The sequence below is a fragment of the Phyllobates terribilis genome, unplaced genomic scaffold (genome assembly GCF_046119375.1).
Source record: "Phyllobates terribilis strain yellow unplaced genomic scaffold, ASM4611937v1 Scaffold_1__5_contigs__length_1240528914, whole genome shotgun sequence".
NCBI lineage: Eukaryota > Metazoa > Chordata > Amphibia > Anura > Dendrobatidae > Phyllobates > Phyllobates terribilis.
In genome coordinates this window covers 189,518,623-189,544,068 of record NW_027362761.1, presented here as the reverse complement: position 1 = coordinate 189,544,068, position 25,446 = coordinate 189,518,623, and the positions used below count along the sequence as shown (strand labels likewise).

General features: G+C 44.7%; 1 protein-coding gene across 9 annotated transcripts in view; it reads left to right on the top strand.

The window, feature by feature from the left end:
- The window catches only part of PRUNE2 (prune homolog 2 with BCH domain), a 595,812-nt gene that overhangs the window by 100,560 nt on the left and 469,806 nt on the right, over positions 1-25,446 (top strand). The window lies entirely within an intron of this gene.

Here is a 25,446-nt window from a genome sequence, read left to right as displayed (position 1 = left end):
AATGTCCGGCCATCTGTTTGTGACCTCACTTGACTTATGCAGCAGGACAATGATCCAAAACCCACCAGGGTGGTTGACCAGGCCAATTATTACAATTCTGACCACTGTCACTTTATGAGGTAATAACTATGGAACGCTTCAACGGATCCACCTGATTCTGAGATTGTTTTTTCGTGACATATTGTACTTCATGATAGTGGTAAAATTTCTTCAATATCACTGGCATTTATTTGTGAAAAAAAATGCAAAATTGATGAAAATTAAGAAAATTTAGCAATTTTCAAACTTTGAATTTTCATGCCCTTAAATCAGAGAGATGTGTCACAAAAAATGCTTAATAAATAACATTTCCCACATGTCTACTTCACATCAGCACAATTTTGGAACCAAAATTTTTTTGTTAGGGAGTTATAAGGGTTAAAAGTTGACCAGCGATCTCTCATTTTTACAACAAAATTTACAAAACCATTTTTTTTAGGGTCCACATTACATTTCAAGTCACTTTGAGGGGTCTTTATGACAGAAAATACCCAAAAGTGACACCATTCTAAAAACTGCACCCTTCAAGGTGCTTAAAACCACATTCAAGAAGTTTATTAACCCTTCACGTGCTTCACAGCCATTAATTGAATGTGAAAGGAAAAAATGAACATTTAACTTCTTTTCACAAAAATTTTACTTCAAACCCCAATTTTTTTATTTTCACAAGTGTAACAGGAGAAATTGGACCCAAAAAGTTTTAGTGCAATTTCTCCTGAGTACGCTGATACCCCATATGTGGGGGAAAGCCATTGTTTGGGCACACGGCAGGGGTCGGAAGGGAAGGAGTGCCATTTGACGCTTTCAATGCAAAACTCGCTGGAATTGACAGTGGACCCCATGTCGCGTTTGGAGAGCTCCTGATGTGCCTAAACAGTGGAAACCCCCCACAAGTGACCCCATTTTGGAAACTAGACCCCTTAAGAAACGTATTTAGATGTGTGGTGAGCACTTTGAACCCCCAATGTTTCACAAAAGTTTATGACGTAGAGTCGTGAAAAAAAAATTTTTTTTTTCCAACAAAAATGATCTTTTAGCCTCAATTTTTTTATTGTCACGAGGGTAACAGGAGAAATTGCACCCCAAAAGTTGTTGTGCAATTTCTCCTGAGTACACTGATACCCCATATGTGGGGGAAAGCCATTGTTTGTGCGCACGGCAGGGCTCGGAAGGGAAGGAGTGATGCTTTGGAATGCAGACTTTGATGGAATGGGCTGCGGGCGTCATGTCACGTTTTCAGAGCCCCTGATGTTCCTAAACAATGGAAATGCCCAACGAGTGTCCCCTTTTTGGAAACTAGACCCCCAATGAATTTATCTAGATGTGTGGTGAGCACCTTGAACCCCCAGGTGCTTCACAGAAAATTATAACGTTGACTTGTGAAAATAAAAAAAAAAACATTTTTTCCACAAAAATGTTAAAATATATTTTTACAAGGGTAACAGGAGAAAGTGAACCTCAAAATTTGTTCTTCAATTTATCCTGAGTATGCTGATACCCCATGATGGAGAAAACTAATGTTTGGGCGCATGTCAGGGCTCGGAAGGGAAGGAGTGACGCTTTAGAATGCAGACTTTGATGGAATGGTCTGTGGGCTTCATGTCATGTTTTCAGAGCCCCAAATGTGCCTAAACAGTGGAAATGCCCAATAAGTGCCCCCTCTTTGGAACTGATACCTGATTTTTGAATTTTATAATGTAATGTCATACGTCAGTTGTGTAGGACAATCTGACGAACACTACACAACTGACGTAGGACAACCTGACAAACACTACATCAGTTGTGTAGTGTTCGTCAGGTTGTCATACTTAAGAAATTAATTTAGTAGTCCATGGAAGTATGGTACCTTCTGAAGCATTCTTTCATGCACAGGCCAGGTTTGTCAGGACAGGTGTCACATTGATAAATAGTGTCCTTGCGTATTCCCCTTTTATAACACACTTGGCACTTCTTTTGTGACTTACCTTCTTTTCCGCTGTGAGGGATCTGCCCCGGGAAATGCTGGCCTGGTACAATTCGAGGTCCTTCAGTTCTAGAATTACTGGGGCCCGCTCCATCACCACTGCCAAATATCAGGGCCTTGTTCACTACCTCCTGGAACTGAAGGTACGACGTAGAAGTTTGGCCTGCACATCGTGATAGAAGGAAAGTGTTGTGCATTGCCATCTGTACAATGTGCACGGCCAGATTCTTGTACCACACCTTGGCCTTTCTCAAAGCACTGTACGATTGGAAGACTTGATCAGAGAGATCATCTCCCCCCATGTACTTGTTGTACCCCACTACACAGTCTGGTTTGATGACCTGTGTAGTAGAACCTCTTACAGTGCTGAGGGTGCTGCCAACACCATTTATGGTGGTCAAGAAAAGGACATCCCTCTTGTCCTTGTACTTGACCACCAGAAGGTGGTCGCTACATTGGGCTCTGCTCTCATCCCTTCTGATCAGCTGCCCAATTAGCGTCTTTGGGAGGCCTCTCTGATTTTTGTGGACAGTATCGCAGACTGCGGTACCTTGCGCAGAAAGGGACTTGAAGAGAGGGACACTGGTATAAAAGTTATCCACATACAGGTGATAACCTTTATCCAGCAGTGGGTGCACCAAATCCCACACAATTTTCCCACTCACTCCGAGAACAGGGGGGCATTCAAGGGCTTCAATCTGGGAGTCCTGAACTTCGTAAACTATAAACTTCTGAGTGTACCCTTAGGTACTCTCACACAGTTTATACAGCTTGATTCCATACCTGGCCCTCTTATTGAGCAGGTACTTCCGTAATTCAAGCCGCCCCTTAAAATGAATTGAGGACTCATCCACACAGATGTCCCTTTGGGGCACGTACACTTCAGCAAACTTGTTGTTGAAGTGCTCGATGACCGGCCGAATTTTGAAAAGACGATCAAAGTTCGGGTCATTGCGTGCAGGACACCGTGTATTATCGTTGTAATGGAATAACTTGTGGATGGCCTCAAAACTTTTCCGGGTCATGACCATTCGGAACACTGGAGTGTTATACAAAATGTCAACACTCCAGTATTGCCGAATTTCTGGCTTCTTCAGGATCCCCATATGAAGGACCAGGCTCCAAAACTTCATCATTTCTACTGCGTCTACAGGAGACCAGTTAGAAAATGATGAAGAGGGGTTTTGTTCCAAAAATTGATGAGGGTACAAATTAGTTTGGCCCACCATGAGGTTTACAAAATCCTCAGAGAAAAAGACTTTGAAAAAATCTATTTCTGTGAGGCCGGTGATATCAAACTTGATTCCTGATTCCGCCACAAAATCAGGAATCAGTGGCTCATAGTTTTCGGTGGGTGAAGTCCATACGGGGTCAGTAGTGGGGGATGCTGGTTCATCTTCTCTCCTGGAGCGACTGCGTGGCAGCCCAGTTTCAGGAAAAGGAGGAGGAAAAGGAGGAGGAAGACAGCGAGGAGTCGGAAAAATAAAGAAATGTGGGATCCTCTCCCTCACTGTCAGTGGAGGAAGCAAGGAAAGCATATGCCTCCTCCGCTGAATAGCGAGTTTGGGATGAGCGGGACATTTTTTTTCTTATGTATGTATGTGGTGCGTGTGTATCAGTACTTTATTTAGAGTGTGTGCGTTTGTCAGTGTGCTTGGTGTAAACTTTTTTTTTTTCTGCAAAAAAAAGATAAAAAAAGGAACAACCATAGGTGGTGCAAATAGCGAGCACGAGTGCGGATTGGTGAACTATGTCACCGATCAACGCTCGGCGGCTGCTGGATGTGCGCACGGATGTGGTGCAAAGTTGGGAGTGTAAAACAGCGAGCACGAGTGCGGATCAGTGATCTGTGGTCACTGATCAGCGCTCTGCCGCTGCAGGAATAACGAAAAAAAATGGACAAAAGTCGATTGATCAAGTACTGATCAAGTAATGATCAGCAGTTGGTGGCAGAAAGGTGGATGGAAGGGGAGAGGGGGGATTGGGGTGGATGAGGAGGGATAAAAAAAATCCTACTTATAGTTGTCTTCTGTCAGATGTCTTCTGTCAGATGTCTTCTGTAGCAGCTGCAGGAGCAGCAATTGTGGTGTCACAGGCTTCTGTGGCACTGCAAGGCCCAGTACGGCGCACGATTGGACAGCACAACCACCCTCTCTACAAAAGAAAAAAGGTTAGTAGAAAAAAATGTGTAAAGTAGCGAGTGCGAGTGCTGATCGGTGATTTGTCTCACCGATCAAAACTCGGCGGCTGCTAGATGCACGCATGGAGGTGGTGCAAAGTGGTGGGGGGGAGAGAAAAAATTGACAGGGACAAAAAAAAGGCCTCGAAAGCAGCGAACACGGACGTTGATCTGTGACGTAGTCACTGGTCAGCACTCTGCCACTGCAAGACGCACGAAAAAAAACAAAACTGGGGAATGTGGATCGGGATGGGAAGGAGGAGGGGGAAGAGAGGGGGATTGCGGTGGATGAGGGGAGATCAGAGATGAACTTACTTACCAAAGTCTTCTCTGTTCTTCTTTGAGCAGCCGGATCAGCAGCAGGGTCAGGCTCTGGAGCAGGATCAGCAGCTGGAGCCGAGCAGCAGCAGGAGACCGGAGCAGGAGACCAGCGAAAGCAGCAGGAGACCGGAGCAGCAGATCCAGCAGTAGCAGCGAAGAGAAGGTCTTGTGGTGTCACAGAGGATTCTGTGGTACCACAAGGCCCAGCACATAGAGATCAGAAGTGTGACCGCTCTGTAGAAATCCTCACCAAGTGTGAGGAGCTGCAGGGTGTTCACAGGGGGGTGATAAGGTGGTGACTGGCTGGTCACCACCCGGTCACCTCCCAGCCAGGCACTCTGATTGGTGCGATCGATGTCATCATCGATCGCTCCAATCAGAGCTGGCTGAGGCCTGGGCTGTCATCACTGGGGGTCATGGAGCGATGACAGGCAGGTCACAGGCTGGTTACCGCCCCGTGACCACCCGGTCACCGCGCGGTCGGCACTCTGATTAGTGCGATTGATGTAATCGGTGATCGCACCAACCAGTGCGGGTTGGGGCCAGGGCTGGGGTTACTAGGCAACAGCCTAGGATCGGTGCACATCACTGTTTAAATTAATTTAATGCGATCACCGTGGCCGAAGTTGGGGTGCCGCATTAAAGCTAGGGCTTACTAATACTTATCTGGCCCATAAGGCCCAGGCACAGATACGTATTAGTATGCCTTGGGTCAGAAAGAGGTTAAAGGTTCATGCTCGGAAACCCTCCATCGTGGCTGAATTACAAATGTTTTGCAAAGATGAGTGGGCCAAAAATCATGCAGAGAATTGTAAAAGACTCATTGCCAATTATCACAAATGCTTGATTGCAGTTGTTGTTGCTTAAAGTGGCCCAACCTGTTATTAGGTTTAGGAGCAATCACTTTTTCATACAGGGCCCTGTAGGTTTGGATTTCTTTTTCCCTTAATAATAAAGACCTTCATTTAAAAACTGCATTTTGTGTTTACTTGTGTTATCTTTGTCTAATATTTAAATTTTGTTTTTGTGATCTGAAACATTTAAGTGTGACAAACATGCAAAAGAATAAGAAATCAGGAAGGGGAAACACTTTTTCAAACCACTGTATGCTTGAGAAAGGTTCATACCTCAGAACCAAAACGTTGCCACTGCAAATATGGGCTAATAAACCACCGTTTCCATTATTCATTACTCCTTATCTGGATGGTTTGGTCTTTGCCAGGGAGCCTCTGTACCCACCTGCCTCTACTTTTCTATTGACATATATATGTATATATATATATATATATATATATATATATATATATATATATATATATATACAGTACAGACCAAAAGTTTGGACACACCTCATTTAAAGATTTTTCTGTATTTTCATGACTTTGAAAATTGTACATTCACACTGAAGGCATCAAAACTATGAATAAACACATGTGGAATTATATACTTAACAAAAAGGTGTGAAACAACTGAAAATATGTCTTATATTCTAGGTTCTTCACAGTAGCCACCTTTTGCTTTGATGACTGCTTTGCACACTCTTGGCATTCTCTTGATGAGCTTCAAGAGGTGTATATAGTACATACAGTATACTGTATATACGTTCCAGTCTCAAGTTTGGACCCACCTGTTCATGCAGTGTGTTTCTTTGTTTTTATTGGAATGTTCCCATTGCAGATTCAGGCTGAAAGCAGCACAGCTAAGAAGGAACACATAGAAACAAGGAGTAAAGAAATGCATGTTAAACAAGTCAGAATATGTGGTAAAACTTGGATTCCTCAAAGTCCTTTTATTTTGATGACAGCTTTACACCCCCTTGGCATTCTCTTAAGCAGCTTCATCAGGTGCTCATCTGGAATTGCCTTCCTACAGTCTTGAAGGTGTTGCCAGGGAGCTGAGCATTTGTTGGCTGCTTTGCCTTCATGCTGCGGTCCAGCTCATTCTAAGTCACATATGAAAACCTCTGGCCCCTGGGCCAAATCCGGCCCGCAGGGTGAGTATATTTGGCCTGCGGAAGCAATTATGGAGGAGGGAGTGTTAGCTGATGCTCCCTCCGCCATCATTATCCTTCTACATCTGACGTCTCAGTGCCGCGGGTTTGATGACGTCCTTACAACCATCCCGCTGTGCCGAGCAGTGAAGAGCTTCAGAGCGCTCGCTGCTGAGATCAGAGCAGTGGGTGACCGGGCAGAGGAGTATTTATTTATTTTTTTCATGTGGGGCCCATTATACTGTATGGAGGACAATTCAGGGCCCTGTTATACTGTATGGGGTACTATGTGCGGCTTTATACTGTATGGAGCACTATGTGGGGCCCAATTTAGGCTATGTTCACACATTGTGTTTTTGCTGTGTTTTTTTCTGCAGCAAAACCTGAGCATTTACCAGGAGGCTTGTTCAGGATTTTTCTTGCTTTTTTGCTCATTTTTTGGTGCGTTTTTGCTGCTTTTTTTTTCACTGTCCTTTTGTCTCTTTTATGCATGTACATAAAGTTCAGTGAAAAAAAAAATCTCATTCTGGTTTTGGCACAAAAAGCACTGAAAAATCACTGAAAAAACTGACACCTGCATTTTTTGTGCGTTTTTTCAGTGATTTTTTCACCACCCATTACTTCCAATGGGTGAAAAAACGCTGAAAGAAGTGACATGCTCTATTTTGCAAAGAAACATGCAAAGCACAAAATTCTAATAAAAAAAAAAACAAGATGTGTGCATGAGATTTCTGGAATCTCATAGACTTTACTGGTACTGTAAAACGCAGCTGAAAAAAACGCATTAAAAAAACGCAGCAAAAACACAATGTGTGAACATAGCTTAACTGTATGAAGCACTGTATGGGACCATTGTACTTTATGGAGGACTATAAAAGCACTAGAGAAGAAACTTCAAAACACAGTCCTAAAGATTTCACCAATCTTTAGGACTGTGTTTTGAAGATTCTTCTCTAGTGCTTTTATATTTTTTTGCTTCAATAAGTCCCCATAAATTATATATATGTCCTTTATCTGGGTATTACCAAATGGGTTTAAATTTATATCTTACCCTTTCTTTTAATTTATTGCATTACACTGTGTGCAGAATTATTAGGCAAGTTGTATTTTAGAGGATTATTTTTATTATTGATCAACAACTATGTTCTCAATCAACCCAAAAGACTCATAAATATCCAAGCTTAATATTTTTGGAAGTTGGAGTGGGATTTTTTTAGATTTGGCTATCTTAGGAGGATATCTGTTTGTGCAGGTAACTATTACTGTGCAGAATTATTAGGCAACTTAATAAAAACCAAATATAATCCCATCTCACTTGTTTATTTTCACCAGGTAAACCAATATTAATGCACAAAATTTAGAAATAAACATTTCTGACATGCAAAAACAAACAAAAAAAAATGTAGTGATCAATATAGCACCTTTCTTTGTGATGACACTCAACAGCTTTCCATCCATAGATTCTGTCAGTTGCTTGATCTGTTTTTGATCAACATTGCGTGCAGCAGCCACCACAGCCTCCCAGACACTGTTCCGAGAGGTGTACTGTTTTCCCTCCCTGTAGATCTCACATTTTATGATGGACCACAGGTTCTCTATGGGCTTCAGATCAGGTGAACAAGGGGGCCATGTCATTATTTTTTCTTCTTTCAGACCTTTACTGGCCAGCAACGCTGTGGAGTAGTTGGATGCATGTGATGGAGCATTGTCCTGCATGAAAATCATGTTTTTCTTGAACGATACCGACTTCTTCCTGTACAACTGCTTGAAGAAGTTGTCTTCCAGCAACTGGCAGTAGGTCTGCGAGTTGAGCTTCACACCATCCTCAACCCGAAAAGGTCCCACAAGTTCATCTTTGATTATACCAGCCCATACCAGTACCCCACCTCCACCTTGCTGGCGTCTGAGTCGGAGTGGAGCTCTCTGCCCTTTACTGATCCAGCTTCTGGCCCATCCATCTGGCCCATCAAGAGTCACTCTCATTTCATCAGTCCATAAAACCTTTGAAAGATCAGTCTTAAGATATTTCTTGGCCCATTCTTGACTTTTTATCTTATGTTTCTTATTCAAAGGTGGTCGATTTTCAGCCTTCCTTATCTTGGCCATGTCCCTGAGTATCGCACACATTGTGCTTTTTGATACTCCAGTAACGTTGCAGCTCTGATATATGGCAAAACTGGTGGCGAATGGCATCTTGGCAACTTCATGCTTGATTTTCCTCAATTCATGGGCAGTTTATTTTGCACCTTTTTTGGCCAACATGCTTCTTGCGACCCTGTTGGATATTTGCCATGAAACGCTTGATTGTTCGGTGATCACGCTTCAAAAGTTTGGAAATTTCAAGACTGCTGCATCCCTCTGCAAGACATCTCACAATTTTGGACTTTTCAGAGCCCATCAAATCTCTCTTCTGACCCATTTTGCCAAAGAAAAGGAAGTTGCCTAATAATTAAGCACACCTTATATAGGGTGTTGATGTCATTAGTCAACAATCCTCCTCATTACAGATATGTACATCACCAGATTTACTTAATAGGTAGTTGGCTCTCAAGCCTATGCAGCTTGGAGTAGGACAACATGTATGAAAAGTATCAAAGTGATCAAAATACTCATTTGCCTAATAATTCTGCACACAGTGTATTTATGGAGGACTATGTAGAGCCCATTATACTATATAGAGCACTATATATGACCATTATACTGTATGGAGCACTATATGGGGCAATTATACTGTATGGAGCACTATGTGGGGCCTATTTTACTGTATGAAGCACTATATGGGACCATTACACTGTGGAGGACTATGTAGGGCCATTATATTGTATAGAGCACAATGCGGGGCTATTATACTGTATAGCGCACGAAGTGGGATCATTATACTGTATGGAGCACTATGTGGGGCCCATTATTCTGTATGGAGCACTATGTGGGACCCATTATACTTTATGGAGCACTATGTGGGACCCAATATAATGTATGGAGCACTATGTGGGACCCATTATACTCTATGGAGCACTATCTGGGGCCCATTATACTGTATGGAGCACTATGTGAGGCCATTATGCTGTATGGAGCACTATGTGGGGCCCATTATACTTTATGGAGCACTATGCAGGGTCCATTATATTGCATGGAGCACTACTATGTGGGGTCCATTATATTGTGTGGAGGGCTGTGTAGGTATTACAGTTGGGGAATCATACTGTGATGGGGTCACCATACTTTGCCGGGGGGTGGATGGGGTACGGTATGGTGGTATGGTCATCATACCGTGCGTGTGGAGGGTATTGTGGAGGAATTCACTGTGGGGGTATCATACTGTATTTGGCGCATATTTGTTGACATTATTATCTGTATTATTCAAGGTTTTTTATCCTTTATTACATATTTAAATTAGGCCATTGGGCCATATGTTTTTTACTGCTCGTACACAAAATATTATATATTTTCAATATTTTATTCTAAGATCTGTTAATTAAAATGTACTGTACTTTGTTTGTGGGACAATGCCTTAAAGTTTGTTTCCATATGAAAAGGTTCATCGTTTTATTTCATAAGGAAAATCTTCCTTAATTGTAGACATTTTTTTAAAATAAATATCAAGATTGGTCCGCAACTTTATCCAAGCTTTTCATTTTGGCTCTCTGTGTATTTGAGTTTGACATCCCTGATCTAAGCCATCTCAATTGAGTTGAGGTCGGGAGATTGTGGAGGCCATGCGAACTTACACAGCACTCCATCTCTTTCCTTCTTGGTCACATAGCCCTAGCATAGCCTAAAGGTGTTTTGGGTTATTTTTCTGTTGCAACACAAATACCATTCCTACTAAGTTCAAGCCAGATGGGGTGGCATGTAGCTGCAGAATGCTGTCTTAACTATGATGGGTGTGTCTTAAATTTGAAATAAACAGTGTCACGAACAAAGGATCCCCACTAGTGATAAGCGATCGTGCTTGGTACTGCTCGATACTCGCCCGTGCATCACGGTGCTCGAAAAGCTCGGCGAGTATTTCCGGGTTGCTCGGGCGGGAACTCAGGTCCCCACCCTGCATGTTTGGTGCTCTTTAGAGAGCCAATGAACATGCAGGGATTGCTTGCCACGCACTGTAATTCCGTAGCCATGTTGTTTGTGGGCATTACAATGATTGGTTGGCCGCACGCCGTCATCAAGTCTACATAAGACCTGGCGCCGCTATGCTCGTCACAGTCTATCCTGGAAACAGGCAGAGTAAGGAGAGCTGCTCCTGAGTCAGGGAGAGATTTGCTTTTTTATAGTTAGTACAGGTATTCTGCAATATATATATATATATATATACAGACCAAAAGTTTGGACACATCTTCTCATTTAAAGATTTTTCTGTATTTTCATGACTATGAAAATTGTACATTCACACTGAAGGCATGAAAACTATGAATTAACACATGTGGAATTATATACTTAACAAAAAAGTGTGAAACAACTGAAAATATGTCTTATATTCTAGGTTCTTCAAAGTAGCCACCTTTTGCTTTGATGACTGCTTTGCACACTCTTGGCATTCTCTTGGTGAGCTTCAAGTGGTAGTCATTGGAAATGGTTTTCACTTCACAGGTGTGCCCTGTCAGGTTTGATAAGTGGGATTTCTTGCCTTATAAATGGGGTTGGGACCATCAGTTGTGTTGTGCAGAGTTCTGGTGGATACACAGCTGATAGTCCTATTGAATAGACTAAGACTAAGATAATAATAGATAATAGATAATAATAGATAATAAGATAATAGACTAAGGTCAGTCAGTCTGAAAAATTGGGCAAACTTTGAAAGTGTCCCCAAGTGCAGTTGCAAAAACCATCAAGCGCTACAAAGAAACTGGCTCACGTGAGGACCGCCCCAGAAAAGGAAGACCAAGAGTCACCTCTGCTTCTGAGGATAAGTTTATCCGAGTCACCAGCCTCAGAAATCGCAGGTTAACAGCAGCTCAGATTAGAGACCAGGTAAATTCCACACAGAGTTCTAGCAGCAGACACATCTCTTCAACAACTGTTAAGAGGAGACTTTGTGCAGCAGGCCATCATGGTAAAATAGCTGCTAGGAAACCACTGCTAAGGACAGGCAACAAGCAGAAGAGACTTGTTTGGGCTAAAGAACACCAGTAATGGACATTAGACCTGTGGAAATATGTGCTTTGGTCTGATGAGTCCAAATTTGAGATATTTGGTTCCAACCACTGTGTCTTTGTGCGACACAGAAAAGGTGAACGGATGGACTCTACATGCCTGGTTCCCACCGTGAAGCATGGAGAAGGAGGTGTGATGGTGTGGGGGTGCTTTGCTGGTGACACTGTTGGGGATTTATTCAAAATTGAAGGCATACTGAACCAGCATGGATACCACAGCATCTTGCAGCGGCATGCTATTCCATCCGGTTTGCGTTTAGTTGGACCATCATTTATTTTTCAACAGGACAATGACCCCAAACACACCTCCACGCTGTGTAAGGGCTATTTGACCAAGAGGGAGAGTGATGGGGTGCTAGTCCAGATGACCTGGCCTCCACAGTCACCAGACCTGAACCCAATCGAGATGGTTTGGGGTGAGCTGGACCGCAGAGTGAAGGCAAAAGGGCCAACAAGTGCTAAGCATCTATGGGAACTCCTTCAAGATTGTTGGAAGACCATTTCCGGTGACTACCTCTTGAAGCTGATAAAGAGAATGCCAAGAGTGTGCAAAGCAGTCATCAAAGCAAAAGGTGGCTACTTTGAAGAACCTAGAATATAAGACATATTTTCAGTTGTTTCACACTTTTTTGTTAAGTATATAATTCCACATGTGTTAATTCATAGTTTTGATGCCTTCAGTGTGAATGTACAATTTTCATAGTCATGAAAATGCAGAAAAATCTTTAAATAAGAAGGTGTGTCCAAACTTTTGGTCTGTACTATATATGTATATATATATATATATATATATATATATATATATATATATCCACCTGAACTAACAGTCCTTCTGAGGACTAATCCAGCTGCATATATTCAGTGGTGATAGCAGGAGTTAGGCAGGCAGTGTATGTGGCAGACTGCAGTGCATGATACAGCACAAGAGAGTCCATTGAGCGTTCTGTCTGCTGCTGCTGCTGTTCTTACATATATTTGTAGACATAGCCCCATATATCAGGGGCCCAGGGCAAATATTTTTTCTGATCTTAATTCTGGTTATTTGCTTAAAAAGCAATCCAGAGTACACCATTTTTCTGCTCCATTTGCTTGTTAGCACTGCAGAATACAGCCAGATCTGTTCCATATTTCAACGCTAAAAATCCAGAAATTTGAACTGAACGTGGAAAAAATTGGCCTCCTTTTCCATTCTGTTGCAGTATGTCAGTCAAGCTATTTACACTAGGTCTCTGTATCACATAGAACTGCGTTCCAAAATCAGCCATTTCTAGTGAACGTGGAAAATATTGTCCTCCATTTAAAATGGGCAAAGTGCGTGGCAAGGGACGGAAAAGTGGACGTGATGGTGATGGTGCATGCAGAGGCCAAGGACATGGCCTTGGGCAAGCTGAAATTGTGCCACAACAAACACCCACATCTTGTCGCGACCTTCCTGTCCCAATTACTAGGGGACCGCAGCACACCACTATTGAACCCAGAGCAGTTGTCTATGTTTGGCATTACAGACATCTTCTTAGATGAGAGGCTGTCTCTAGGACCTAGCGGCTACCTCCCTCTGGTAATTATCTCCCTGGCCTGGGTGTATATATACCTGGTGTGTCTGAGAGGGAGGTGCCAGCTATATTAATTTCTACTTGTGAAGGCTTAGCAAGAGCAGTTCTTCGTCCTCTCTGGAGCTTTAGGCCGAGTTCACATTTGTCTGGAGTCATCTAAAGCTAAGCATTCTCCCACTGTTTGTCTACCCTTTTTGCCTATAGAGTTTAGTGGATATCGACTAGTGCTTATCTCCTCCCATCCCTAGCCTTAGCCATACGCCAGCGAAAGACAGGGTGAGGCACGCGTGCGGCGATTGCTGAAGAGTCAATATAGGAATGGTAGTTGTGACAGGGTGACACTAGACCAGACCTAGCTTCTTCCTACCTCTGGTAATTAGCTCCCTGGCCTGATTGTATATATACCTGGTGTGTCTGAGAGGGAGGTGCCGGCTTTATTAATTTCTACTTGTGAAGGCTTAGCAATAGCAGTACTTCGTCCTCTCTGGAGCTTGAAGCCAAGTTCACATTTGTCTTGAGTCGTCTAAAGCTAAGCATTCTCCCCCTGTTTGACTACAGAGTTTAGTGGAGATTGGCTAGTGCTCATCTCCTCCCATCCCTAGACTTAGCCATACGCCAGGGAAAGACAGGGTGAGGCACGCGTGTGGCGATTTCTGAAGAGGCAATATAGAGAGGGTAGTTGAGACAGGGTGACACTAGACCAGACTAGGAGGTCTCCATTTCCCCCTTTCCCTAGTGTCTGGGCTCCTTTTCCCTCTTCCTTCTGTGTTGCACTAAGTCTTTCCCACACCTGGCGTGACAGCAGTGTCAAAAGGTTGTTGGTTGGATAGCAGATAATGCTTCCAGTCACTTTGCCACCACCATCACCACCACCCTGTCTGCATATTTCTCACCCTGATCCTCCTTCCTCCCACCATGCCGAGTGCCCGGAGACAACTGAACCCACACTTGGACACTCAAAAGAGTTGTTCACTTTTCCATTTGTAAATTCGGGCCTCTCGCCCGGCCAGCTTCAAGCGAATCAAGAGGAGAACGCATGTAGCAATGCCCAAATATTTGAGCAGCCACGGTCACACGAAGGCAATGGTGGGAAAGTGCAATTACTGTCGCAAGAGGTGGATGATGATGATGAGACACGATTGCCAGAAAGTCAGGAGGAGGACCAGGGTGCGGAAGTAGAAGACGAGGTGGTGAATGATATAGTAACTGACCCAACCTGGCAGGGGGACATGCAGAGCGAGGACAGCAGCACACAGGGGGAGGGAGGCGTAGCACCACAACAGGCAGGAAGAAGCAGTGTGGTGGCTGCAGACACAAGGCGGGAAAGCGTTCCCCATAACGCCAACACGACGGAAGTTGACAGTACAACCATTAGGTCTTCCCGAGTCTGGTTGTTTTTTAAAGACTATGCAAATAACCCTAAAAAGGCAATTTGCACCACCTGCCAGGCCAGCATAAGCAGGGGTAGCAAAACTAGCAGCCTGACCACCATCAGTATGAACAGGCACATGGCAGCAAAGCACTCGACTAAGTGGGCCGATCCTCAGGTTCCAGAAGCAGTGTCTGTGGATGACACCTCTGCTTCTTCCGCTGTTGTGAGTGCACGCCAATCCCCTGTCCATGGCACATGCAAAGATGCCTCCCGCCCTGCACGTATCGTTGCACACTCTCAACTAGCACCATCAGCAAACACGTCCACGTCCTTGTCCCAGCGCAGCGTTCAGTTGTCCCTACCCCAGTCCTTGGAACGCAAGCGCAAATACGCAGCCAACGCCTACAGGCCACACTACTAAATTCACACATTTTGCGAATGCTTGCGCTCAAAATGTTGCCTTTTAGGCTCATGGAGACGGAAGCTTTCTGCAACCTGATGGCGGTGGCCATCCCTCGGTACTCGGTCCCCAGCCGTCACTATTTCTCCTGGTATGCCGTCTCCGCATTACACAAGCACGTGTCTCACAACATTAGCCATGCCCTCAACAACACAGTTACTGGGAAGTGCTTATGGGCAGGGACAGTACAACTCGCTGATGGCACACTGGGTTAATATAGTGGAAGCAGGGACCCAGTCGGACCTTGGGACGGAACACATCCTCCCGATGCCGAGGATTGCGGGCCCTGGGTCAATCAAGGTTGCCCCCACATTCTACAGCTCCTGCACCTCCTCCTTCTCCTCCTCTTCAGCCTCCATCTCCGAAATGACCACATCAGTCACAAGCTGGAAGCACTGCAGCACTGCCTCAGCTAAGCGGCAACAGGCTGTGCTGAAGCTAATATGCTTAGGGGACAAATCGAACAACACTGAAAAGTTGTGGACAGCTCTTAAAGAGTAGGTAGATCTGTGGCTGACACCGCTGCCCCTACTGCCAGGCATGGTCGTGTGTGACAATGGCCGGAACTTGGTGGCGGCTCTGTAGTGAGGTGAGCTCACACACGTACCATGCCTGGTCCATGTGCTTAACCTCGTGGTTCAGCGGTTTCTCAAAACCTACCCGGATCTGCTTGTCAAAGGACGCCGCGTGTGTGCCCATTTTAGAAAGTCAGCTACAGCTTCCGCCGCCCTTGTCGTGGTTCAGCAGCTTCTGCAGCTTCCAGCTCACCGACTAGTGTGCAATGTCCCCACGCGTTGGAACTCTACATTGCAGATGTTGGGAAGAATTTGTGAGCAGAAGAGTGCAGTTGTTGACTACCAGCATCAACAAGGCCTTTGGGATTCAGGTCAGACTCAACACATAAGACCTCAGGAGTGGACATGGATGTCAGACATCTGTACCATCCTCCAAAACTTTGAGGACTCCACCAAGATGGTGAGCAGTCTCAACTCATCCCAACATGGATTGGGTGACAATAAGGAAGAGGAGGAGGAGGAGGAAGAACAGGAGCTAGTTTCCAGCGCTATAGATGGTACTACCTGCACAACTGTAACATCGTCTGTTCAGCGTGAGGACAGGGAGGAGGAGGCGGAGGAGAGCATGGTCAGTCATCCTCTTCATGAGGACACGGAAGTCTTGCCTTTTAGCAGTCAGGTACACATGGCTAAGTTTATGTTACGCTGCCTTTCCCGTGACCCTCACGTTGTTCAAATTTTGGGTGACAGTCATTACTGGTTGGTGACACTTCTAGACCCACGCTACAAGAAGAATTTTCTGTCTCTAATTCCCATGCAGGACAGGCCTAATAAAATGGGGCAGTATGAGAAGGCCCTTGTTGCAAAATTATTTAAAAATTTCCCATCTGAAAACGCTGGCGGCAGAGGTCACAGTTCGTTGGACAACCAAGGAGTACAGGCGAGAGAGACACAAATGCAATACAGCAGAGGCAGGGGAACACTGTCAAAGTTCTGGGACACTTTTCTCAGGCCCTGAGGTGCGGAGTACTCTCACAAGGAGGGAAAAGTTTCGGTAGATGGAGAGGGAGTACCTTTCCGACCGTGCCAACGTCCTGCGTGATTCCTCTGTGCCTTATAATTATTAGGTATCCAAGCTGGACACATGGCATGAACTGTCTCTCTTCGCCTTGGAGGTCCTGGCTTGCCCTGCCGCTAGCGTTTTGTCAGAACGGGTTTTAGTGCCGTTGATGGAATTATAATCGATAGGCGCACGAAAATACTGACAGGCTGACTTATAAAAATGAGCAAGGGCTGGATTGGGCCAGACTTCTCAACACCACCGAATGATAGCAGCATAACATAAACTCAAATACAGTGTCTTTTTTGTGGGAGGTCTTACTCTATTCACATGCACCTCTGTCTTCACACCCAGACATGGGTATACGCTTCCTGATTTTGTCTATTTGCTTTTGTCCTCCTCCTTCTCCTCATCCTCCACCACTATATCACCACCATATCTACCATATCACCATATCTACGTCTTTTGCAAGGGACATTGGAGTCCCTCCAAATTTTTGGCAGCTGTTGCATTCACTGCATAGGCAAACAGTATGGGAGACCCACTTCCTTATAATGGGAGTATTTTTTGCAGGAGGCCCTCCGACCTCTACGTCTCTTGCAAGGGGCATTGGAGTTCCTCCAAATTTTTGGCAGCCGTTGCATTCACTGCATAGGCAAAGAGTATTGGAGACCCACTTCCTAATAATGTTTTCAGGAGGCCCTCCGACTTCTACGTCTCTTGAAAGGGACATTAGAGTTCCTCCAAATTTTTGGCAGCCGTTTCAGTCACTGTATACGCAAGAACAGTATGGGAGACCCACTCATTTTTAATGGGAACATGTCGTTATGTGGGCCAGCTCTGTGTCTTTAAATTGTTAGTAGGTTTTTTCATAAATTTTGGCAGCCGTTGGACTCACTTCATACCCTATAACTGGATAGCACCACTGCTCCTTTCTAATGGGAACATGTTGTTATTGAGGCCCAGCTCTATGTGTCTTTAAATTGTTAGTAAGGTTTTTTTCTAAATTTTGGCAGCTCTTGGACTCACTGCATACCCTATAACTGTATATCAGACCCTCCATGTCGTTACTGTGGCCAGCTCTGTGTGTCTTTTAATTGTTAGGATTTTTCCTCAATTTTGGCAGCCGTTGGACTCACTGCATACCCTATAACTGGATAGCATATCTTCTCATTTCTAATGGGAACATGTCGTTACTGTGGCCCAGCTCTATGTGTCTTTAAATTGTTAGTAAGGTTTTTTCTACATTTTGGCAGCTCTTGGACTCACTGCATACCCTATAACTGGATAGCACAACCGCTCCATTCTAGGAACATGTCGTTACTGAGGCCCAGCTCTATGTGTCTTTAAATTGGTAGTAGGGTTTTTCCTAAATTTTGGCAGCCGTTGGACTCACTGCATACCCTATAACTGGATAGCAGACCCTCTCCTTTCTAATGGGAACATGTCGTTACTGTGGCCAGCTCTGTGTGTCTTTAAATTGTTATTAGGGTTTTTCCTCAATTTTGGCAGCCGTTGGACTCACTGCATACCCTATAACTGTATAGCAGACTCTCTCCTTTCTAATGGGAACATGTCATTACTCTGGCCCAGCTCTATGTGTCTTTAAATTGTTAGTAGGGTTTTTCCTAAATTTTGGCAGCTGTTAGACTCACTGCATACCCTATAACTGGATAGCAGATCCTCTCCTTTCTAATGGGAACATGTCATTACTGTGGCCCAGCTCTATGTGTCTTTAAATTGTTAGTAGGGTTTTTCCTAAATTTTGGCAGCTGTTGGACTCACTGTATACCCTATAACTGGATAGCAGACCCTCTCCTTTCTAATGGAAACATGTCGTACTCATTACTCTGGCCCAGCTCTATGTGTCTTTAAATTGTTATTGGGGTTTTTCCCAAATTTTGGAAGCCCTTGCAGTCACTGCATGGGCATTACCACTATGGGAGACCCACTCCTTTATAATGGGAACATTTTTTTTACTGAGACCCTCCTCTATGTCTCTTCAAAGGAGTATTGGGGTGCGTCCAAATTTTGGCAGCCCTTGCAGTCACTGCATATGCAATAGCAGTATAGGAGACCCACTTTTTAATAATGGGAACAACAAAGCATAGCCGACTGCTGGCCCTTTAAGAATATTAAGGGCCACCTGATGGCCCTATAAAAATAGTGTTTGAGACTTTCAGAGTCCCTCCTTCATAAATGAAACAGGATGTGTCTGAAGATATCTCACACACCACATGGCCAGATAAGGTAGTAAAATGTTAAAATGACATTTCCTAGTGAATGCATTTTTCACCGTTGAAAGCATTGCAAAATTGCAAAAACGCATCAAAAACGCTATGTTTGAACATAGCCCAAGGTGTGGAGGAGCATTTTTGTTTTTGTATATTTATTTTGCCTTATATACAAGTCATTACCCTGGAAATGATGTTCCTTAACATATTTCCCAGGAAAATCCATTTTGGTTTCGTTTTTGTATGTTTTATTGTGAGTTCGTAAAAGTGGCGTAATACCTCTGACAACATTGTTGACAACAGTGACCAGGGAGTCAGAAATCCTTCCAGGGGTCTATCCCATGCTGTTCCCATGTCATTTGAGCACTGTTCCCATCGATTTGGGCAATTTTTAGGCCCTCTGCAGACCTCCGGGGGGGGCCCGCAGGAAAAATGCTCGAGTTTCCCATAGACTTACACTGGGCTCGTTACTCGGACCGAGCATTTGAGCGTTCCAATTTACTCGACCCGAGCAACGAGTACCCGAGAATTTTAGTGCTCGCTCATCACTAATCCCCACACTATTACACCTATACCTCCATGCTTCAGCAAGTCTCTTCCTTTTGTTTGCAGTCCTTAGTATTGGCTTCTTTGCAGCAATTCGACCATGAAGGCCTGCTTCTCACAGTCTACACTGGACAATTGATTTTGAGATTGTTACGCTCACGCCCGGACTGACTGGCGTGAGCTTGATTAGTGATCCCACTGTACCATGAACCCAGGAGTGCCTGGAGGGGAGTAACTAAGTATCAACCCGATCTGACCCAGGTCGCACGGCGGCTTAGTCGACTCCGTGGACCAAGGAGGAACCGAGCAGAGGGACCAGGTGCGACTCCAGGTCAGACCCCGGTCACAGTTGTTGACCCACACCGGGGAATGCAGGAACAGGCAGGTTAGACTGGCATACAGGCAGGTGGGTATTGGAAAGTACGGCTGGTATGCAGATAGGTGGGTACTGGCAAGTATGGCTGGTATGCAGACAGGTGGGCACTGGCAAGCACGGCTGGTATGCAGACAGGTGGGCACTGGCAAGCACGGCTGGTATGCAGACAGGTGGGCACTGGCAAGCATGGCTGGAGTGCAGACAGGGAGGTACTAGCAGGTTGGAGCACAGGCTGGATAGGGTCCAGTACAGACTGGGAGACAGGTACAGAGCCGCAGATGCGGTAGACAAGCAGAGTAAAGCGAAACCGCCGGAGCGGAGGACAAGGCAGAGCAGAGAGGAACTGCTGGTGCGGTGAGCAAGCAGAGCGGAGCGAAAACCGCAGGTGCGGTGGGCAAGGCAGAGCAGAGCAGAACCGCCAAAGCGGTGGACAAGGCAGAGTAGAGAGAAACCGCAGGTGCGGTGGACAAGGCAGAGCAGATCGGAACCGCCGGAGCGGTGGGCAAGGCAGAGCAGAGAGAAGCCGCCGGAGCGGTGGGCAAGGCAGAGCAGAGAGAAGCCGCCGGAGCGGTGGGCAAGTCAGAGCAGAGAGAAACCGCTGGTGTGGTGAGCAAGGCAGAGCAAAGGGAAGCCGCTGGAGCGGTGGGCAAGTCAGAGCAGAGAGAAACCACCGGAGCGGTGGGTAAGGCAGAGCAGAGGGAAGCCACCGGAGCGGTGGGCAAGTCAGAGCAGAGAGAAACCGCCAAAAGCGGTGGGCAAGACAGAGCGGAGCAAAACCGCAGGTGCAGTGGACAAGGCAGAGAGGACAGGGCTCTGTTCACATGGAACAGACTGGAAAATGCAGGAAGATGGCTAGAACACAGGAGGAAGATACGGAGGAAGGGAAAAGGGACAAGCAGAACCAGATACACACAAGGTACTTCCTATGAAGTAGCGAGTGGACACAAAACTCACAAACAGAAGTACAGAGACAACAAGTTGGAGTTAGGTGCAGGTTCAGATACTGCAGGAAAAGGGAAGGTACGGACATAGAGACAAACAGGTAACAGGCTAGGATACAGTTCAGACAGGAACTGCTACTGCAATGAGATACAAGAACGAGCCTGGGTATACAGCCCCCAGAGTGGCGGAAAAAGACTAGAAGTCACAGGTAACAGGCCTGGGTATACAGCCCCCAGAGTGGCGGAAACAGACTAGAAGTCACAGGTAACAGGCCTGGGTATACAGCCCCCAGAGTGGCGGAAGCAGACTAGAAGTCAGAGATAACAGGTCTGGGTATGCAGCCCCCAGAGTGGCGGAAGCAGACTAGAAACAAGATAGGACCTGGCAATTCAGTAGCAAAGACTAACTGAGTGAAGGTGTTGCTCAGGCACCTCCTTCTGGGTGGAGGGGGTTTAAATATCCAGTGACTCACAGCAATAGGCTGGAGACGCATTATGGGTGCGCCCACAGCAGCTATAAGAATCAGGAAGTAACCAGGCCCTAAGCAGTCATTCAAGAGACATGCACACAGCATGAACTGGAGCAAGATTTGTAGGCTGGACTGACAGGTAAGATTGGTGTCTTGCATAGTGGGAGGTGGTGCACTATGCAAGCACGCCACCAGGGATGTTACAGAGATATGTCTGCTACTTAATGTCTGTACATCATTAATGAAGGCTGTTATTTAAGGTGCTGTCAATTTGAGGTTTTTGAGGCTGGTGACTGTGATGAACTTATCCTCAGTAACAGAGATGATTATTGGTCTTCCTTTCCTGGTGTGGTCCTCATGAGAGCCAGATTCATCATAGCAATTGATTTTTTTATATAACTAAATTAGATTGACTGACATTCATGTCTTAAAGTAATGATGAACTGACATTTCTGTTTACTAAGTTGAGTGGTTCTTGCCATATTCTGTCTTAGGACAGTTGTTCAATAAGGCTCAGCACTATATGAAACTACTAACACTCCCTCTGCAAAACACACCTACAGTATTTTCAACCTCATACATAGTTTGGTCTCTCTGTGATAACATACGGATGAAAAACATGAACAATAAAGAAACTAGACAGAAGAATCGACACTGAAATTTGGTGCTGGAGGAGGATGTTATCAATACCATGGATGGCAAGAAGAACAAATAAATCAATTTTGGAACAAATCAAGCCAACCATGTCACTGGAAGCAAGGATCACCAAGCTAAGACCTGCCTAATTTGGACACATCATACGAAGACCACAATCACTGGAGAAGGACATCATGGTCGTAAGAATAGAAGGAGCAAGGTCAAGAGAAAGACCAGCAACCCGATGGCTTGATACTATCAATATAACAACGGAAAAAAAACTGGTGGACCTACATAGGTTTGCGCAAGATCTATTTTTCTACACATCACTCATCCATAAAGTCGCCATGGCTCGAGATTGAGCCGAAGGCTGTTTAAAAAACAATAATAATAATTTGCAACCACTTTCTAATGGGAGGTGATTTCATAAATTAACTCTTGACAAGATATACAGTATCTGTTTATTGAAAGCGATTTTAGCTGATTACCTAACAAGCTGCTTAAAGCACCACTCCAGCTTTTTTTTTTATTTCAGCACTGGAGCGGTGCGACTAAGTTCGCTGCACCTAGTGTTATACTTAACAGCTGTCGTCTTCAGCTGTTTCCGGCACTGTTCCAGTCCCACGCTGCCTCCGCGTGTCCGCAAATTCTGACTGACTGAAAGTCATAGGTAATGGTCATGTGAGATGTGTGTCGGCTTACCAGGGTTGTATAAATGTGTATGCCTGTTTTCGCATCAGTATAATTTCTGTACCTGTTGTAAATAGATTTGATCATCTGCAGTAATGTTTTTATTTGGTCACATGATTTTGCTGTTGCCTAAGCATTGCTAAAAGACTGTGAGACTGTAAGATACATACAAAATGTCAGAGGTGGAGCTACAATCTGAGGTGATGTGAAACACAGGAAGAGGAAGTGCGGCCATCTTTAGGGCAGCCTGCAGTTATTGAGAACAGGAAGAAGATGTGCTGGAGTGGAATCCAACGATACCTCTACACTTTCAAGAGAGAGGATATGTCAGGGTCGATTCATGCACTTTGTCCCTTCCTAGTAAAACTGGTACACTGGTTGGTGAAAGTGTGAACAATGTTTTATGTATTGATAACGGTTTATGTATAATGATGTGTCTAATATTCTGTGTGCGGTTTCGCATGTTTTAACAGTGGCTTTATTGTGTATAACTCATGTACATACTTATGCATGTTTTGATACTGCAATCAGATTAGGGTAAGAAACTAGGATATAGACTTAAAGATAAGATAAGTAAATAGCTGTGGTTGAGATTGGGAAGCACAGTAGGGGGCACTGTAGCATAGGAAATGGGTAGTTAGTTATGTACAGAAAGGGGAAGGTTCATAGTAAATGTGTTTAGGGAATTTCCCAGATGGGAGGGGTAGCAAAGTTATAAAAAGGGGAGTATTTTGTGGTTGAGATATATAGGGAATATAGATAAGCAGTTGTAACATTGAAGATTGTGCAGGAGGAACAACTGAGGGAAGGCAGAATAGGCCAGTGGGCCACAAAGTACGGAAAGCACGGGACTTAAAAAAAGCAGAATGCGGCCGGCCGCCACTATGTTCAGGGGTATCTCCATGAAAATCCGGGCCTACGGCCCAAATCAGGTATGATCATGATTAATGTTTCATCTCATAGCAAGGGGAGTCAGAGGGGGAACCAGAACAGGAAAGTGGGCCCAGAAGCATTGAGATTGCAAAGACAGGAAGGATATCTTAGAGACCAGAGGGGTCAGCATTGAGAGGGAAATCTCAGGCTGTGAAAACAGACACATGCTGTACTGAAACTGCCATGGGTTCTTTGTTATCAAGTAAAGTTGGATTGTTAAAGATGAATACCGAGTCTATGAATGAATGTGTGGTGTCGTCCGGATCCGGGATCAGAGGACCAGCATGAAGTGCAGTGACAAACGTGAGTTTTGTGCAATACTCCCACACCACATGATGGACAGGACATTACTTATTCTTTGTGGGAGGCCAGGGTGTGGGAGAACATCAGGCCCTCGCCACTACTACCACTCTGTGTCCCTCACAGAAGTATCCCACCAAGACCAGAGTAGTGGCAGATTGGAGCTGATCGTGTCTGTGACTAGAACCTGTCCAGATGTGAGAAGATTTCTGCCAGGAACGGTGCTGAGAGACAGAAAAGGCCATGATCTAGCATGAGAGGTGTTGGATGCTGCTGTGGAGTTAAGTCACAGTCATCAACGGTACTGTTCACCCGCTGGAGGGACCCCGCATTCGTCTGTATACACCAATTTTTTGTCCAAAGCAGACCCAGGTTGGTAAGAAAACTAAGGCCCACTGCACCGCCGCAGAGGGTAACCGTGCATGCACCTCACTAAATTTTGACACCAAAATACCCAAGACTGAGATAAGGCTTGTAATTAAATAGCCATATTGACTGTTTCAGGCCACAGTTATTGAGAAATTCAGCATTCAGAACTTCCAGATTTGCTTTCACGTTTTCTGTTTGCTCCTTGATTGAGCATCTAATTCACGTCTAGGTGCCATCTTAGCACGCAATGGACTTCAGACCAAACTTGAACTTCTTTTTGTTTCAGGAGTGAATTCCTGAGGAACATTATAGTACGGGAAAATTGTTCAAGATCGATAGACTTTGTTAACAGTCCAGCGCTGTCACAGTTGGTTAACTGTTAGGGTATTCTCGGTATAGTTGAGGATTGACTATTCCTCTAAGTTCATTGAAGTCACTTTGGGACAGGAGAGGGATATTTGGTTGGGGGATAGAGGTAATTGATTGTAAACTGTTGTGCTGTATCGCAGGCGAGCCCGTACGTGTGTAAACAGATAACAGGTTGCCAGTTTAAACAGGCATGCCAGTAGGCAGATTTATAGAAAGGATAGTAGGTACAAATTGTTTGTTCGCCACGCTGCAGAGCACAAGGGTCTCAGCCTCCCGGAATGAATGTTTTTATAATGTTCTGAATGTTTCCTATTTGCTAGTTGAGTCATCCACATAACTAAGTAAAATAATTACGGTGAATGAGCTGTCTAGGAGTCGGTTTTCTCGCCCGTAAATTCACTGTATCCTGAGGAACACACCCCGGTACACGACTTTACAGTCACAAGCTCTCAATGCAAGTGTATAAGATCCTCGTTCTGGCTCTCATAGACTTACATTGAGTAGTGACTTCCGGATCGCCCAGCAAACACTGGAGTGTTCCGGCAGGTCACCAACTGCAACAGACGATCAGGGCAGTGCTGATAAAAGATGAAGTTGGCAGCTGGTGAATATGAGACTAGGGGCATGGAACTTAGATTAGTAGTACCACTCCAGCGCTGCAAAAAAACCTCTGTACAGGTGCTTTAAGAGAGTGCAAAGCTTGTTTAGAACTCACTTCAGAGTAAAAGGGGGTACATTAAGGAGTCTAACGTTTAACACATTTTATATTTTTTTCACATTTGTTTCTTTACTCCATGTTTCCATGTGTGTTTGTTCTTGGCTTTGCTGCCTTCTGTCTGAATCTATAATGTGCACATTCTAATAAGAGCAAGGAAAACCATTGCATGAACACGTGCATCCAAACCTTTGACTGGTACTTTATATATTTATAGTTGCTTGATTACAACAAAACTGAATTTTACATTATCAGTTATCAT